Genomic DNA, 19,342 nt, shown 5'->3' with positions numbered 1-19,342 from the left:
TGTCTCTTTCTTTATTGGATTAACCAGCCTCTTCCACTATCGCTTTAGCTTAGGCACCATCTCTATAAGTTGACCAAACGTAACATCTGCCTTCCTGCTTTTTCAGATCCTCCTTCAAGTCATAGATTAATTGCCCATCCCCTAGTGGAAAATCTAAAACATGAAACTTGCGACGAGCCCTTCTTTTCCTCTTGGCCTTGACATCCTCGCCTTCATGGCTCTTTCCCTTCTTCTTACTAGGACTTGGGGCACTTCTTCCTTCCTTTTCCTCTGTGATCCTCTTCCCAATAGGCATCACTAATGTATCCTCTAGCTTTGATGCCTTCTCCAAGGTGACTACACTTATCACTTTTGTCTTTCCCTTTTCCTCCTGGGTTAATCCACTGGTTCCTTCTTCTCCCTTGATTTCGATGCCATAATCATTTGACCTAGTTAGCACCTGTCTTGGCAATGGATACATGTCTCCCCCCATCCTTGGTGGCTTATCACATTGCGGGCTGATGTGTCCCAACTCTCCACAATTATAACATGTGGGCGTCTGCCTCCAGAACCTACCATTGCATTGTCCAACACCATTGCTAGGTCTTTCTTCACCTCCTAGCTGATTTGAAAACCTCCCTCGACCTCGATTATTTTCCACTTGACCAAGCATGTTTAGGCTGAGATTATTCATTAAATCTACCACTTGCCTCATGTCTTACCTTAGCCCATCATCTTGCACTGTTGTAGTGACCACTGCTGGCATAACCTGAGGAGTAACAGAAACCACTGGTTCATGATGAACCCTTGGCAAGCGACCTTGTAAAGAATCCATAGGCTGAAACTCAGACCTCATGGGAAAAGACTCCACCCCTAATTGGCTCATTTTGCTGAGCTTCCACTCTTTGTTTCTTGCTACCTCTAGTGCATCTTCATATGTCCTAGGCTTCTTTAGCTCCACTCTCCAACGTATATTCTCCCAAAGACCAGCCAAGAACCTGTCCTTCTTCATTATGTCAGGTGGGGGTACCTGTGATGCTAAGGCCCTGCACATCCACTCCCATGACAATGAAAACTTACGTATGTACGCATCTACTGGCTCACCTTCCTTCTGCACCAAACCTAATACTTCTTGCCACACTTTGTCAGGATCTTCTATCTTCACAAACTCCACTTCCAATCCATGCCTTAGATTGTCCCAACTCAATCTTATAGGTGGATCTACCACACGCAACTCCTCTTCAAATGCTTTGGACCAAACTCGTGCATCATCTTCAAACAAATTTTGAGAAGATGTAACATCTACACCGGGTCATGGATCGGGTTGCTAATGTAGGAAACCTCCATATTTTCCAAAAAGTCTTCCACATCTTCATCACTTCTTCCATGAAATTCCGGATAAGAGAAAGCCATAGCTACCCAAGTTTCAATGCTTTGAGAACCCCTTCGAACACACGTGCAAGAACCCAAACTTTTTACTGACCCAATTCCCAGAAACTTCAATGGAGCTCAACTTTAGATAAGGACAAACACATGCACATCAAATGAGTTTTCATAGTTAATCATGAGAATTACAACAGGCAAAGGACATTCCAGTAACTCTCTTAATCTTCATTGGCCTGAACATAAAGACTATGTGCTGCTGGAAAAAAATCTTCCTGGACACATCAACATTTATCTGGATTCTTTGAGTTAAATGAAAAGGAGTGAATTGAGGTCCATTTTGATCATCCATTAAAGTCAACCATGCAGCTCCCAAGAAGGCACACCTGACTTATCCTCTGATTTTGCCAGAATTTCGGTAGCATAATAGCAAAAATGGCTCAAAAGATCAAAAAACCAGCCATCACAACTTGGAAAAATTTTGGCAGAGTTTCCCCAGAAGTAGAGCAGTAAGAACCCAAAATATAGATTGTATATGTATGCATAAACTGCTAACAATAGAACCCGAGCATCAAGTAGGAATCACTAGTACATAGCCTATGGCGCGGTCACAAAAAGGGTGCTCTAGATACCTGTATCACCGAAAGGATCTCACATTTGAGAATCCCCCAGCTCAATAAAACCTCACGCTATTGACCCTCTCACGAAGGCTTATGCAAATCTCGTATAGTCAAGTCTCAAAAATGGCTGGGACTACCAAATAAAACCAAGTATGGCTCCACAAAGGCGTACAATGGCAGTTTCCACAATTAACGTACAATACCAACAGACAATGCGCTCAAACAAGCGCCAAATGATGCATACCCACGGCAACTGCAAGTGACTCCCGCTTGCCAGTGTACCACTCTACTCCAGCTACCTGTACCTATGTGAATCACGTGTACCTGTACATGTCTCTGTAACCTCTAACTTGTAACCTATAATCCCAAATCTCAAAGCTTGAATCTCGAAGCAGAAGGTACTCGAAGAAGATCCTCTATGGGGGCACCAAAAGAATGTGCGTGGGATGGAAACACACATAACGCCTCTATAATGACCCGACACACACTCTTGGGATGATACACACACACACACTATGGGGCACCACTCGGCTTACACAACCCACCTGGCCGAGACAGGGAACACACCTATGGAGTGAGAGGAGAGAGTCTACCCATTTACCTACTCCACACAGAGAGACACACATACACACACTCCAAAAAAACTCAGCTCAAAAGAGGATAATTTTTATGTTTAGATACAAGTGAGCTTGGGCCAACACAAATGAGGAAAATAGCTCTCACAATATGGGTACAATATACCAGATACAATCACAAAATGGAGTAGAAGATTCGCTCATAGGAGAGACTTACACATCCAAAATAGCAAAAAAATAGTGAGTAATTTGGCAAAATGGACAGCACCATAGCGTCTGGAACGTCCCAAAACCCTAGTCTACAATGTCAAAGTGCTCAAATCCAACCTCAGATGAGCAGTTTACGACCAAAACAGGCTCCAAAAATAGCAAAAACACAGTTGCGGATGTTCCTCCTCTTCTCTCCACGTTTTTTCTGGTTTTCTCTCATATTTTTTTGTTCCCACACTTAGCTTTATTAGTTGGGCACCTTTGGCTTTTTAGTTGACCTCAAACAGACCCCGAACAGGCTAACAATTGGCCTCGTAGTGCATAGTTGTCACCCTGCTACATCCATCCGCACACCTGGCACTCAACTTTTTCCAATAATGCATCCCACCACCACGTGAAGTGGACCCAAAAGATGGTCCTCATGATGACCTTTCTGCATAATTATCACAAGAAAACACCCACGTTGTGTCCCTACTCATCCACGTGTGTAAGTATTGACCCCATTTGACCTCCTGATGCCACTAGATGCCATCTGACGCACCTGATTACCTCATGTCGTCGGCCCGCGGATAGCTTCCTTGAGAAGTTTTACGTGCTACCAAGTAATCATTATTATAGAAAAAAAACACTAGTACCGGTGATAGTGAAAATCGATGCACTATGTACATGTTGTCCTACCTGTACACATGTGGGCCCCACGTAACCACCAGGGTATGGAAAATGGGCAATCCTTTATTTGATGCACCATGCATGTGTATATACATATGTTTAATCACTTCTTCCAAAAAACTCCTAACAACGTGATGACCTAGAGCGGTGAGATTGGACGCATACTGATTGTGTGACTAGGAAGTGGTTAATTTTCTTTTGTAATAGAATGAGTAGCCCTCTTAGTTCACTTTGGTGTGATTGACACTCTCATTAAGTCTCTGTGACCCATCTCGAGTTGCTTCTTTGCATATTGACATTATGTTAGTACAAAAGAGCTAGGCTTGAGACGTCCATCGTGGCGACCCGCTAATACTGGCTTTGGACTTTGGTTGAGTAACATATGTTATAAATGTATGTTGGAAATAGGGTTGCAAGGAAACACACAAAACTTGGAGAAGATGAAGAAGCTCAAGACACACAATACAGAGTATGTATTTCTTAGTGCACACTGAAAGATAACATAGCCATGGAATGATGGGCGTATATACAATATACAAGGGGAAAAACCTCCTAGTGAGGGAAAAAATGTGCACCCCCCCCCGGATGGTCCTAAGTGTGTTCACAATCACCACATATGTATGGTAACAAATCCCCCCTGGGAGTGATGCGGTGAACAAGAGCTAGCACATAGTGTTTAGGGAGGTGCCATGCCCCAAGGACATGATTAATCCACAAAGGGGAGTAAGACCAAAGCTTTGAACTTCTCATGAGACAATGGCTTTGTGAAAATATCTGCAAAATCGTCTTGTGTTGGCACATAAGCCAAGCTAATCTCTCTTGTTGAGAGTCTCTCCTTGACATAGTGATAATGTATCTCAATGTGCTTTATGCGAGCATGAAAAACTAGGTTCCTTGCAATTGCCTGTGCGCTCTAACTGTCAATGTAGATGATGTTGGCAATGTCATGTCTAACACCCAAATCAGCCATAAGGCATCTGAGCCACACACACTCAACCATAGCTATTGTGAAGATTTCCCTATACTTAGCCTCATAGCTAGATGTGGCTACAATAGGTTTCTTCTTGTTCAACCATGATATGCATGAACTGCTAAGTATGAAACAAAAAACACTCGTGGACACTCGTGTGTCATGAAAACTAGCCTGATCTGAGTCGAAAAAAAGATGTAAATCTGGCAGCAATCATCCCCCCTTGGGATAAAATAATCCAAGATGTAAAGTTCCACTCAAGTAGAAAAAGATCCTCTTGATGCCCTACCAATGCTTAGACCCTGGACTATGCATATATCTATTGACCTGTGAAATTGTAAACTGGATATCTAGCCTGGTATTGCATACATATTAAGGCATCTGGCATCAATTTGGTAAAGAGTGACATCATCAAGATCACCAGCATCATGAAGACAAACCTGTTTCCATGGGAGTAGCAATAGGCTTGCAGTCCTCAAGTCCAAACTTACATAGTAATGTCTCTATGTAGCTTGCTAACACAAGGCAATAGCATAATCACACTACTTAAATTGTATGCCAAGTAATGATGCAACAACCCCAAATCTTTCATCTTGGAAGTTTCTCATTCGGGCTATTAACAAATCATCAACAAAGAGACAATGAGGAGAAGTACATCACGCTCACGCTTTACATACAAAGTGCTTTCTGTTGGACTGTTACGAAAGCCTACTTAACCAAATGATTTTCAGATTTCTCATACCAAGCATGAGGAGACTGCTTCAACCCATACAAAGGTTTCTTACATTTTCACACTTAATTTTCCTGTCCTTTCTTGACAAAACCGTGAGACTACGTTATGTAAACTTCGTCAAATATGTCACCATTCAAGAAATTAGTAATAATGTATGATTGATGTACATCCCATCCAAAATGAACTACCAATGCACATACAAAATGCACAGTAATCATACAACAAGTGGGAGCAAAAATCTCTTTATAATCTATGCCTTTCTAATGTGTATAACCTTTTGCAACAAGTTGAGCCTTATAGCAATCAATCTCACCATCCAGCTTACGCTTCAACTTCTAAACCCACTTTCTACCAATGTCCTTTTTGATAGGAGGAAAATCACGTCAAGTCCATATGAAATTTTCTATAAGTGCATCATATTTTGATTGCATGGCAACAATTCAATTTTTGGTTTTTGTGCTTCATCAAAAGACAAAGGTTCCTCCATATCACATAAATTGGAAACAACCAAAGCATAAAAATCTGATGCATAAGATGCATGGCAAGAACTTGAATGAGTACGACTAGACAGAGGTGCGCCCAATTTACTGCCACGCAAAGTATGCACCGACCATTTTGACATACCTCTAGCCTGCTCGTTCTCTGCCCTTTCCACATCAAGTACATCGTGTAATCTACATCAAAAATAGGCTGATCTATAACACACAGGCTGTACATTTTCCTCGCTGGAATTTACATTTAAGTTTCCACTACTGAAAAGAGGCACTAAACTGTCATAAATGTCCTTTGAGCTTACTTTACTCTCTCTAGTACATGACAATAAGGACTGAACAGAATCTTCCAAAACACAACATCTCATGACACCAAGATACGTTTCGTTTGCAGATGGTATAACTTGTAACCTTTTCTCTTAATACTGTACCCAACAAAAATGCATTTATCAGCCTTATCATCCAATTCTTTGTGTTGCATTTATGGCACCAAATCATAAGCTAAACAACCAAAAACGTGCATGCGATCAATCAATGGATTCTTATCATGCCATGGTTCATAAGGAGTCATAAGCTGCAAAGATTTTGTAGGACATCTGTTGAGTACATAAGTAGCACACATGATGACCTCAATCCAAAACGAATGTGGCCAAGCTTGACTCTTGACCATACATCATGCCATCTCTATAAGTGAACTATTTTTCCTTTTAGAAACATTGTTTTGTTGAGGTGTATACGCCATTGTACAATCTCACGACTAGACATAAATTCATTAAACTCATGAGACATATAGTCCCCCCCTCGATTTGAACGAAGAGTAACCATAGCACATTTAAACACATTTTCAACCATAGCCAAGAATTTCTTGAAGCACATAAACACTTCAAACTTAGCTTTCAGAGGATACACCCATGCATGCCTAGAGTGATCATCAATAAAGTCACAAAGTAAAGGCAATTGCCCAAGGACAAAGTTTGCATGGGCCCATAAACATCACTATGTACAAGTTGCAATCTACATGTATCGCTAACTGAACGATCCTTTGGAAACTTTGAACGCTACATCTTACCTAAAACAAAACCTTCACAAATATTCTTCTCAGGTGCTTCAAGAGGCGGCATTTGCAAAATTCTACCCACACTTGTCATACAAAGTGATCTTATACAACCCACGACACAAAATGTATGATGCAACAATTCCATCACCAAAACTAAGATCATGAATTGCACATCTGTCATCCACAAATTTCACAACAAGACCAAGTCTAGTAAGTGCAGATGCAAACAAAAGGTTATTTTTTATCCCAGGTACATAAAGTGCATCAGCAAGTGTGAAAGAACTGCCATTTGCAGCAGTCATCACAATATTTCCAACTCCCTTAATCGGAGAAGAGGCATTGTTGGCACAAGTGACTGAATTCCCATGAGCGACATCCTCGAGAGAGGTAAAGAAATCACAATGAGAGGTAATGTACTTTGTAGCACCACTATCAACATACGACACATGTGAATCTACAACAATGACATACATGTGTCATGGAAAAAAGGATCATAAGTGCATTCTACATTAAATCCCTACTTTGCATCTACATCAGCATCACAATCTTCTTTCCCAAAAGATTCTAGAATAGTTTCATTTGTGGTGGAACTAGCCTCTTTCTTCTTGGCCTCTTTTGCCTTCAATTTAGAACATTGTTTGATTAGGTGACCATTAGCTTTACAATAATGGCAATGCATCTTCTTTTGTCCTTTTTCACGAGAATTCCCAGATGAGGTGTTGTCAGCAGAAGCATTGGAAACAAATGATTTGCCACTTGTTGAACAACCATGAGAAGTGGCTACATTGTTGTTACCAACTTTTCTTTGAGCATCAATAAAAGCTTGTTCAATTGCATGCTATTTTGCCGTATTCTTTCTTGAAAGTGATTCTTGAAACAACAATGTGCATAAAGAATCAATCTTGAAAACATTAGGATTTCCTTGGGTCATAAGTCTCCAAGTACTAGCAAAAGTCTGGTAAGAATCTAGCAATGGATGAAGAACAGTCTGCACAAGGAAACTGTCAGAAATGACTTCGCCTGCAGAGATGAGTCTCTCATTATTATCCTCGATACCAACAAGGAAAGTGTCTATGTCATCTTCCTCATGCATAATCTTTGATTCCAGCTCTTTAGGCAGTGTGTCATCTTCCTCATGCAATTTTAGCCTCATTACGACTTCCATAAAGACCAGATAGAAAATCACAATCCTGCTTTGCAGATTTAAATGAACAAATGTGAGGAGTAATAGTGTGCTTCATAGATGATGCAATTAATTAATGATCTTGTGCATCTCTAACATCCCAACAAGACTGCTTGGTCGTTGGCAAAATGGCTCTAGCAAAAGAAACCCTGCCGCCAAAACTTGAAACATCCTCAACTGCACATGTATCCACAAAATCACGACATACATCACTGCCCTACACAATATTCCAAACGCCCTTTGACACAAGAACATGATCCATCATGTAAGCCTACATTGGGTAATTGCCCCTATCTAGTTTATCCTGAGTAGCAAACATCTTGAGCACATCTGTGTTGTTGTCAGCAATGGCAAGTGGCTGCACTATTGGGAAAACTGCCCAAAAAAGGGGGAAACAAAGTCGTGATATATAGCACAACCCAAAGAAAAGTGTAAGGGACCTGTTATGTAGAAAAAATAGCACTAACAAAAATTCTACACAAAAGAACAAAATTGCATATGCAGTACTGCACGTAGTGGAAATGGAGGCCAAATGGAAATTATGAGTAGATGTTAACCGACAATAGAGACCTTTAACAGTCAGATAGTGGAGTCAATACTGGGCGAATAGGAGGCTTGGTGACTTCCCAACACTCCCGATCGCTTGGTGTTGACCTTGGCATGTTAACCAACAACGGAGACCCTTAACAGTCAGATAGTGGAGTCATAATTGGGCCAATAGGAGGCTTGGTGATTGTCCAACACCCCATATCACTGGGTGTTGACCTTGGTGTTAAAGCCATTACAAGTGAGAGTAAAAAGCTTGGGGCATGATAAACGACAATGGATACCCTTGTGGTGATGTGGTTACAAGTCATAGAGTGAAGTGAACAATGGGCAAATAGGAGGCTTGGTGATTGTCCAACAACACTCCCCATAACTTGGTACTGACCTTAGCAAATAGATGTCGGCCCAATTAACATCCACGGATATTACATTTTTTTGAGTCAGAGACTGGGATTGTTGGTCCAATAAGTGTGTAGGTGATCGCCGATGAGAGGTGCACCACATATCTCATTTGATACTATTTTTACCTTGATCGGCCACTGTGGGCGCCCATGTGCGAAAGGGTTTAACTCTTATAAAAGATCTATTTTGACCTAAACTCCTTATTTTGGGAGGTGTAAGCTAAGAAGTGATCTTGATCCATCTCTATCTCCTTCTGCTTCATATGCTCACAGGTGTGTGTGTGTGTGTGTGTGTGAGAGAGAGAGAGAGAGAGAGAGAGAGAGGGAGAGAGAGAGAGAGAGGGAGAGAGAGAAAGAGAGAGAGAGAGAGAGATCAAGCATTGTGGAAACATCGACGGTGGCAAGGCGGTTGAGCGTGGCATTGACGGCGGCTCCTTCTTCTTCGCAGCACAGGATCCTTCACGACAGAAGCATTGAGCGGTGAGTGACACACCCCTGCCCCTTTGAGCTTTCTAGGCTCTTCTAGTTGTGTGTTTGCAGACTTTCGAGGCTCGCACACGGTGCATAGAGGCAAGTTCCAAGCCTTCGACACGTATGACAAAACGTACATTTTTTGCGTCATTGGCGAGGACAGCCTTGTATTAAGCTTGAGGAGCACTCAATGCTACCTCTGGAAGCCTTTCTTCCATCTGTTTTTCTACTTTTTGTTGTGTTCTTTGAGAGCTGTTAAGTGACTATAAAGGGTAGATTAGCAGGTTTTTGTGAGATTCTGTTAGTGGTTGTCATCTCTGTTAGTGTTGCATTGTACTTGTTTTCCTTAGTTTTGCAAGATTTGTATTGTGCAGGTGTTAGTAGGGTTGTTCGTGAGTGTATACAGTGAAAAGTAGAGTAGACAATGAGCAGTAGAGTTGACTGTGTGTGAGTGTGCAATTCTGTGTGCTAGACAGTTAATTAGTTGTTAATTAGCTGTAAAGAGGTTAGACAAATATCCTAGGAGTTGCTGTGTGCGCGTCGGAGGTCGACGTCCATGCGGCCACATTATCCTCAAGAAAAACTATTTTTGAAAAAACGTAAAAAAAATTAAATTTTCAAAATTTTTAAGAAGTGCTCGATAATATTGAGACCAAAAAGAAATTTGGAAAATAAATTTAGAAAATATTATTCTAAGAGGAAGGGATCGGGATCTTTTCCCAAGCCCAAGCCTCAGTCCTCAGGATATACTACTCACACTACTTTATATATAAAAACTAGGACCTCAAGTGAAGGGAGGGAATGTGAGACAAGTTCCTCAAGTCTTCCACCATCCGCTTCATACTCACCCTTTGGACTTACTAATTCTAGCCCTCTCCCCACTTAGGATAAGACTAGTTTTAGGATTTTGAGGGTTGTACGTAACCGAATCAGGAACTGTAAAGCACGGCACGTCCCCCTAGCCAAGATGCTCGTTTTGAGCTATCACACACCATATAGGTGAGCAGCCTTTACAGGCACTCACCAACACTTCTAGAGTGTTGAGGTCACATGCACCTACGCTCTGGTCGTGTGCTAGAGGACAAGCACATCGAGAATGTCTCCATTTATGCGGGCACTCATTATTCCTCTACCTTAGGCTCTAGGCCCTGAACGGGAACCCAGGGTAGTACCACACAGGACCCACATATTGTGTCTAGTGACTCTTTCTCTGACTACAATGTCATGAAGGATTACCTGATGCCTAATCTTGATAGCTCAAGCCAAGACATGCATGCCATGGGTCCACGGTCTGGTCCAAGCTTGCTTAGACGCTTGAAGGAAACCTTTAGTAGAGACACTCACTCTGAACATGGAGCTAATGATATAAATGAGGGTGGTGGGGAAGTAAAATCACCTTTCATGAACAACATAGACACCATGCTCATGAGAGTGTGCACGTGAATATTCCATTCTCTGCACCTCTTGACTCTTCAGAGCTATTCCCCTCGGAGGTTATATTACCTGATGGTAGAAGCCTTGCCGAACTGCAAGAGGTTGAGATGTATATCATTGCGGCTACCAATCGAATTCTCCTAAATTAGTGAGCACTAAGGGTTAACCCATAGAGAACCACATTGTATCTAGTTTAAAGGACACCCCTAGCACCTCAATCCTAGATGGATCATTCCTAAAAAAAAATTGGGAGTGTGAACTACAAACATAGACTTTAACCGACTTATACATAGGTCACACTTATCACATGGGTTGGTTTGATGTCCTACAATCCACAACGGGTGCTACTAGTGTAGAGGGTCAACAACAAAGAGTTTGTGAGGTCATCCATGGGGTAATTGAGCTAGAGAGACAGAACAAGGGGATCCACGTCCCTTCAACGGGTCTCATGAGAGTCTTGGATACAGAGAAGGCTAAACAACCAACATTATTGCAAATGGAGACTCCCTCGGTAAGTCCGATGGATCCTCCATATGTTGTTTCACCAGGGATCTCATTGCAATCTAAGCCCACAAGTGATAGCTTTACCTTTTCAAGTCTAGCTCATCTTTCCCTTGATGACACCACGGCTACCATGCCTACCCCAGTGATGGCCATGCCAAGAAATATGCCATGGACCTCTTTTATTAGTAAAGCATCGCTAAATGGTAGCTCAATGCCTACAACAATACCTACAAGTGTGTACCAATCATATACACCAATGGGTCCTCATACTCGTGTAGCTCCTACCCCTCCCTATGCTCCACAACCACAACATCCAACCTCTTATTTCAAGGGGACCCTACCGGCTAGCATTAGCATGTGACATCTGACGTCTGCTATGCCTAGGTCCACACATATGAACTTTGGGCCACCACATGGCACAACACCTTACTAAACTTGGAACCCCAACGACTTCCTATGCGCCAACCCCAATGCCAATACCTACTCCACATGTAGTCTCTGGAGCGCCTTCACCACGGTGCGAGCTCACTTAGGTGACTTGGCAACATTTGCTCAAGCCATCGGTCAATCTATTCCTGATAATATGCATAACACACTTGATAGGGAGCCTAGAAATAAGGAAGTACAAATAGCCAAGCTCACACAAAAAATTAGTGGAGATGGGGATGTGAGAAAGCATATCAAAGTGTTTGAATAAATATGTGATTTGCTAGGAGAACAGAATGAACTACATAAGAGTAATGCTTTAAGCCTGACCTTAAGTGGAAAGGTTGAAGATTGGTATAGAACCCTAAGGGCGAAAGAAAAAACAATTTACCCTAATCTTAGGATATTGTTCTTGAAAGAATACATACGAGAGGGAGTGATTTGGTGTGTAGCCTCTCAGCTCCAGAAAGCTCAACCAGAGAAAGGAGAGCTGGTGGGAGACTTTATTTGTCGCTTGAAGCATTTGAATTCTTGTTTTAATCCAAATGAGCACTTCAATAATAATTAATTTCTTGATAGATTCATTAGGGGATTATGACATGAAGATATCTACAATGGCCTAGTCATTAGAGGTGTCACCACTTGGGAAGCAGTCACCACCAATGCGATCCAATTGGAGGATAATTTAATGATTCAAGGAGAAAGAGTGTCTGGTGAGCCTAAATTTACCAGCTCGCAAGCATCAAGGCATTAGCCAATGACCCTAAAGCCTGTTGCTAAGGAGCCCAAGATATCTAAGATGGGTTTATCACATCTCACCAAGGCCATTCAAGAGAGTCTTAGAGACAATCGTGCTCCACAAAACAATAATATGTATCCAAGAAGGGAGCAACAATGGTGCTCAATTTGCTATGGTCAGCATAGTACTAGTGAATGCCCTACTTTTATATTAATATTCAATGGAAATTGCAATGCATGTGGGAGGTATGGTCATCAAGCCAAGGATGGCATAGTATTTAAGCGTGCTATGGCTAAAAGAACAACCTTAGCATGGACAGATACACCTCAAGTGCCTGCATTGATGCCGGCCCCATCTCTTGAACAAACATCACAACACATGGTCCCTAGGGCCCAAAAATGTTGTTCAAACAACACCCTTATCACCTCCAGTGTTAGGATCGCAACTGCCACATCTGAGAATCAAGTGGATTGTGAGTCATCTATTGCTTGTTTAGAAAATTGTGAGGAGGATATAGACCCTAATATTTCCTATGGGATTGATGCGATTGAATGAATTCAACAATATTACATAGATGACTATTGATGACAGGTCAAACATGTCTATCAAGTATCCACTCTTACTGCAAGAGGATAAAATATCAATTACACTGCCAAGAGACCACCTCTTCAATGCTACAAGTGTGGAGGTCCACATCGTGTAGCCGAGTGTCCTATTAGCCTACAAAAGAATGCAAACCAATCAAGCAAGCACCTCTACAATGCCAATACTCTTGTGTAATCGATGCGGCATAGATCATTTGATTGCCCAATGTCCAAATATTCCAAATGAACCGAAGATCACACCATTAAAATTCATTGAGGTTACCGAGGAGACGTCACAAAGTATACCTATGGTACTGGTAGATGTACTCACACGATTGATGCTCCAAAAACAATATTATATTCTTGAGAAAAGAGACACGATATCAGTTGCCCAATCTTAGAAGAAGAAGAAAACACGAAGGAGGAGATCGCAAAAAGCAAGCAAAGGCATACCCGAGTTCAAAGACCAACATAGGGACTGGTGATGACCATGTATATGAATGACGCTGAAGAGGATTTTTATTCAGGTGAAACCATGGAGACCAAAACGACCACTAGGAAAGAAACCAACAAGGAAGATCGTCATGAGCCATAATGGCCAGGACCCAAAAAGAAGATAGGAACTTACCGAAACCCTACAGAGGAGATAAAGAGGGTCAAGAAATAAAGGAGTTTGGTAGAAGATACCTAGAGGGATCTAGAGCCAACACCTAGGCAGATTTAGATTACAGACACAATGTTTTCTACTCAACAACAACCTAACAAAGTCCATAGACCCCTAGCCATACCTAGTGTCATCCCACGAAGAAAGTGACCTGAAGTCATGGGAAAGTGGGTGTACTCACTTATTATTGGAGAGAATGTTTAAAAAGGGACTACCTGACCCTATCAAAGAAATGGAGATCCCATCTTCCCAACATCAAGGGACTGAAGCCCAAAAGGTGTCGTTAAGTATTGCCAAATTGATGGATTTCATGGCTTCACAAGTTAGAACCACCATCATGTCCAAACTATATGGAGACCCCGAGCTATTCGTAGCTCTTTGAGCTTTCCTCAATGGAGAACTAAAAGACGGGCTACCACAATTTGCACATATGGATGGAGCTAGGGAGATGCCAATAGAGGAGGAACACTTAGATCCACAACCCAACCCATATGAGAACTCTATTGTAGAAATACTTGTTAACAAGTTGGGAGAATACTTTGAGGGCGACGAATCCAATGCGACCATACCAATCATTACCAACGGATTAACTGTGAAGGGAATCCTTGATGGTGGCACTGTGACTAAAAATTGTTGGAAAAATATGGGAAGACCTCACCTTGGGACCACAACCATAGTAGTAAAGATGGCCAATGGGTCTATTGTTAAATCTAGTGGGATTGTAGAAGATCTCAAGATCAAGGTCTTTGGACATAAAATAAGAAATACCTTCATTGTTATGGATTTTTCCAAGCACACTATGGCATCTGAGATGATCTTAGGACGTCCTTTCATGAGGGAAGAAAAAATGGTGCATGACTAGTCTAAAAACAAGTGCTATGAAAAAGTTTTACATTTGAAGAGAAAGGAACTTCCACCACCTCCAGCTCCAGAGGCTTTGGTCAATGCTTATAGCCTCTACTTTGATGGAGCATACAAGAGAACCAAGGATAAGGCAGCTGCAGGCATTGTGGTCTTATCTCCATTGGGAGAGAGGATCCATGGTGAAGGGATCACTCTAGAAGATGTCCACTCCAACAATGAAGCAGGATATGATGCTCTAATTCATGGCCTTTGTTGGTGCCTCGATAATTCAATTAAGAGATTAAACGCTTTTGGTGACTCCATGCTTTTGGTAAGGCAAATGCAAGGTACATGGGCTTGCAAAAATGCCTGTCTCTCTACTAAAATGAGAGAAGCCAAAGCTCTTATGAGGAGATTTAGGGAGGCACAAGTACATCATGTGCCAAGAGACCAGAACAAGGATGCAGACCACCTAGCATCATCAAAGTTAAATGAGTCAATAGTGGGAGCAGTGGCCATCAAACTTCCACTTCAGCAAGGCAAGGAGGACTTGGAAGATATTATGCACATTCTGGAGCAAGGAGAGGCTCCTAAACACTTGAATGCAGGGGAAAGGCGATGGTTAGCTAGGAAGGCTACCAGGTATCGCATAGTAAATGATGACTTGTATTGTCTAGGTAAGGATGGTGTGCTTAGGAGAGTGCCTTTGAAGAGTGAAATTGAAGAAATTTTAAAAGCTTGTCATGATGATATATGCGGAGGACACTTTGCACACGACGTCACTAGTAGAAAGGTTCTACAAGCTAGGTTTACTTGGCCAAGTCTTCATCGTGATGTCAAATACTGATGTCAAACATGTGATGAATGTCAGAAAGCAGGACCACGACGGCTCATAGCTGAACCTCAGAACCCAATAAAGGTATATGGGCCCTTTGAGAAGTGGGGAATTGATGCCATAGGGCCTCTACCACGCACTCAGTCAGGTAAAGAGTACATCATCATGGGAGTAGACTACATGACTAGATGGGCTGAGGCTATGCCGACCAATAGAATTACTGCTAAGGATGTGAGTCAGTTCATCTTTGACCACATCTGTTGCCGGTTTGGCACCCCTCTTGAAATACTATCTGATAGAGGACCAAGGTTTAGAGCAGACTTGGTAGGAGAACTCATGAAGAAGCTAAATATTCAGCATCAACACTCTACTCCTTACTACCCTCAGTGCAATGGTTTGGTGGAAAAAGTAAATGGAATCATTTGCAAAATTCTCACCAAATAGGTATATGCCAGGCGCCAAGATTGGGACAAACACCTGAATGGAGCTCTATGGGCCTATAGAACCTCCTTCAAAACCACATTAGGGTACACACCCTTTCATTTGGTTTATGGAAAGGAGGCGCTTTTGCCCATTGAAGTGAAGTTAACAAGTCTTCGAATATTGGGTAGCCAGGTAGGCTCTCAAAAGGAGAAAGTACATCAAAGGATCATGGATCTAGAGAGGCTGCAATTGGATCGTGAAGAATCCATCAACCACTATTCTCAAGAAGCAGAGAAGCGCAGAGAAAAGTTCAACAAAAAGCTAGCATCCAAAGACATCAAAAAGGGATCTCTGGTGCTTCGATATGACAATCGCTTCGACACTCGTAAGGATGGAAAGTTTCTTTTCCAATGGGAAGGCCCGTTCTTGGTCACCAAAAAGTTCAAAAATGGCTCTTACAGACTTCAAGACATTGATGGTAAAGTGCACAAGACCAGGACAAATGGATGGCGTCTAAAGCCTTATCACATCAGGATAAGGTCAGCTCAAGATCAAAGAAAGTAGGCTAGAGGCATAAATACCCCTAGCCAGGTTTGGGGGGGCTATGATCCGAGCCTATCACAAATTTTTGTTTATCATATTTTGTTGGTTTTCCTTGCTTCTAGAGGTTTACAATAAAAGAAAGAGTGAGAACAACCTCTTGGAAATTTTTTTTAAAAAAATGATTTTTCCTTGACTAGTTCACCGGAGGTGAAAGGTAGAGGGAGAACCTAGTGGTAAAGGGAAGGGAAAATATGTAAATGTGAAAAGAAAAGATATGATGTTGTTGTGGAGCCATGCACCCATGATTCAAGGGTCATGAGTGGCTCATATCATCATGGCTTTGGAGCCATATGATGATTCAAACAAATGGGACCCAAGTGGAAGACTTGGTAAAGAAAGAAACCATACACATGATTTTGCTGAATTTTTACAAAATACTTCCACTCCGATCCAAGAAAAGTTGTCTTCATCAAAATTGTAGCTGATGAGCTGGAGATTCTGGCCATATTCTTTTAATAATTTTTGCATCTACGGTCTAGGAGATATGGCCAAAATGGTGGACGCCAGTTTTTTCAACTGTGGTGGAGACCACCCCCTCTACCTTTACACACACACACCCTTCCTTTTCCACATTGAGACCTTCTCTAAAATCAGCCATTAGTCTTCTCACCCTCCTCTCCTTCCTTCTCTCTCTCAAGCTCAAAAACCCATCAAAGTTCCTCTTCTAATCACCTCTCAAGTCATGCTTAATCTTGTTGTAATTCATAAGTTCTCATTCAACCCCTTCCTATTATTACTAGATATGTATTGATTTTATGTAGATTCTTTACATTTTAAAATAAGGAAGCTCTTGGACTCAAGCTATGAAGGAAGGAGTGAAGACAACACAAGTGATGATGGAGCTAATTGGTCAACAAATCACTTGAAAGGAGCTTCTTCATTGGTTGAATGTCCCTAATCAAGCTTCATTTGTACAAATTACACTTGGATCTTAACCTCACTCCTAATCACTCTCTTTCCTATATAAAGAGGCCTTCCCCTTTGTAATTTCAAGCCTCCCTCAGCCCTATTGAGCCTTTGTATCACTCACCATGAGCCCATAAGCTCATTCATTCACTCTATTCTTGCACATCCTACAGTGCAAATTGTTTCATACTAGTAACCTCTCCTCCTCTTACTTATGTTAATTAAGAGAAATGTTTTATATGTGTGTGAGAATGCTTGATGTGATCTTGGCTAATCCTTGAGTGATTGTTTGGTAATCTATATGCTATTTGTGTTGGGAGTGTTTGAAGTCATCCATTCCTTGTACACACACTACGGTTAATGCTTCATTCATAGTGATCTCTCTCTCTCTCTCTCTCTCTCTCTCGCTCTCTCAAGGTGACCTTCAAGGTGTCAAGGCTGAAATGATTAAATGGACAAGCAAAAAAACACGATATTGGATATGCGATATGTTTAACCTTGCACTTCAGTATGGCATGCCTCATGATTGGAGTGCAAATTGGATCAAACCTTTGCACAAAGGAGGAGATGTAAACAATGTGAACAACTATCGCACTATAATGGTTGGTTCTTTGATGGCAAAGTTATTTGGATGTATCATGGAGATGAAGATAAGTGAATGGGCTGAAAAGAATGGCAAACGTGCGCTTGGCCAAGCAGGTTTTCGAAAGCATCATAGCACTATTGATCACCTTGTCACTCTTCGAGTTCTTATGGAAGCGTCTCGATTGAAAGGAAAAAAGTTGTATTGTTGTTTTGTGGATTTCAAGAAAGCTTTTGACATGGTACCACGAGGAAATCTTTGGAGACGTATGCAAAGCCTTCAAGTGCCGAGAGAATTTATGCATGCAGTCTTTCGCATCTACCAAAAAGTGATATGTCGATTACGTATGGGAGATGGAATTTCAGAATTTTTTGCAAGCACTATTGGTGTCAAACAAGGATGCCCACTTTCCCCAACCCTCTTTGGGCTACTCATTGATGAATTGGAATACATGGTTCTTGATTTTATGCAGCAAGAAGGCATAGAAGAGGTTAAGATTGGAAATGCGGTGATCATGCTTTTGCTTTATGCCGATGATGTAGTGCTCTTGGCACATACCTTAGAAGATGCACAAAAGCTTATGAGTGTCTTGGAACGCTTTTGCCTACATAGCGGGCTGATCGTGAATGGATCCAAAACCAAGGTTATGCTTGTAAAGACCCTCAATGACGAAAATCCATGCATTGTATACAACCATGAGAAACTTGAAGTGGTAGATCACTTCAAGTACCTTGGCCTTGAGGTTCCATCCAATCATAAATGGAAGGATTGTGCAATGCGTCGCTTGGAAGCCGGAAAGAGGGCTTATTATGCATTTGAGAACATGTGCAATGCAGGAGAGATCAAGTGTTGGGCTCTCAAAAAGTACCTCTTTGACACATTGGTGACACCGGTGCTTCTTTATGGAGTGGAGGTGTGGGGTGGAAGCATCGGGAAGTCTACTTGGAAAGAGTTTGAGAATGTCCAAAAGCGTTTTCTCACCAACTTTCTCCAAGTCAAGACACAAACACCCTACATGCTCTTACTTCTTGAGTCCGGATCGCTTCCCATTGAGGTCTTGGGCATGGAAAGGGTTGTGGAGTACATGCGTAAGACACAACGTAGCCCTTTGCATCGACTTCCTAGAATCGCATATGAAGCAAGTCAAAAGGTTCAAAAGACATGCAAGAGCAAAATACTAAGTTCGGGGTGGATGCTTGATATCAAGAAATGGTTTGGAAGATGGGATGCATGTCACTTGGTCAAGGATGCGTCGATCGACTCCCAAGTTAATGAGGCCTTCTTACAACGCCAATGTATCATGGCTTGGGAGAAATCCGGAGGTTCTCGCTTCAGCCATTACACCACACACGTTGCCCCAAACTACAAATCTCTCTTCTTCTCGGAACGAGGTAACCGAACCCATTCCTACATCCTTGAGCCCATCTCGTTGAGTGCGATCCGCACCATTGCCTCCATTCGTCTTAGCTCCCATTCTCTACGCTGCGAGACAGGACGTTGGGGCACTGGC

The sequence above is a fragment of the Adiantum capillus-veneris genome, chromosome 19 (genome assembly GCF_014529385.1).
Source record: "Adiantum capillus-veneris isolate H3 chromosome 19, ASM1452938v2, whole genome shotgun sequence".
Taxonomy (NCBI): Eukaryota; Viridiplantae; Streptophyta; class Polypodiopsida; order Polypodiales; family Pteridaceae; genus Adiantum; species Adiantum capillus-veneris.
This window is presented reverse-complemented; position numbering follows the sequence as displayed.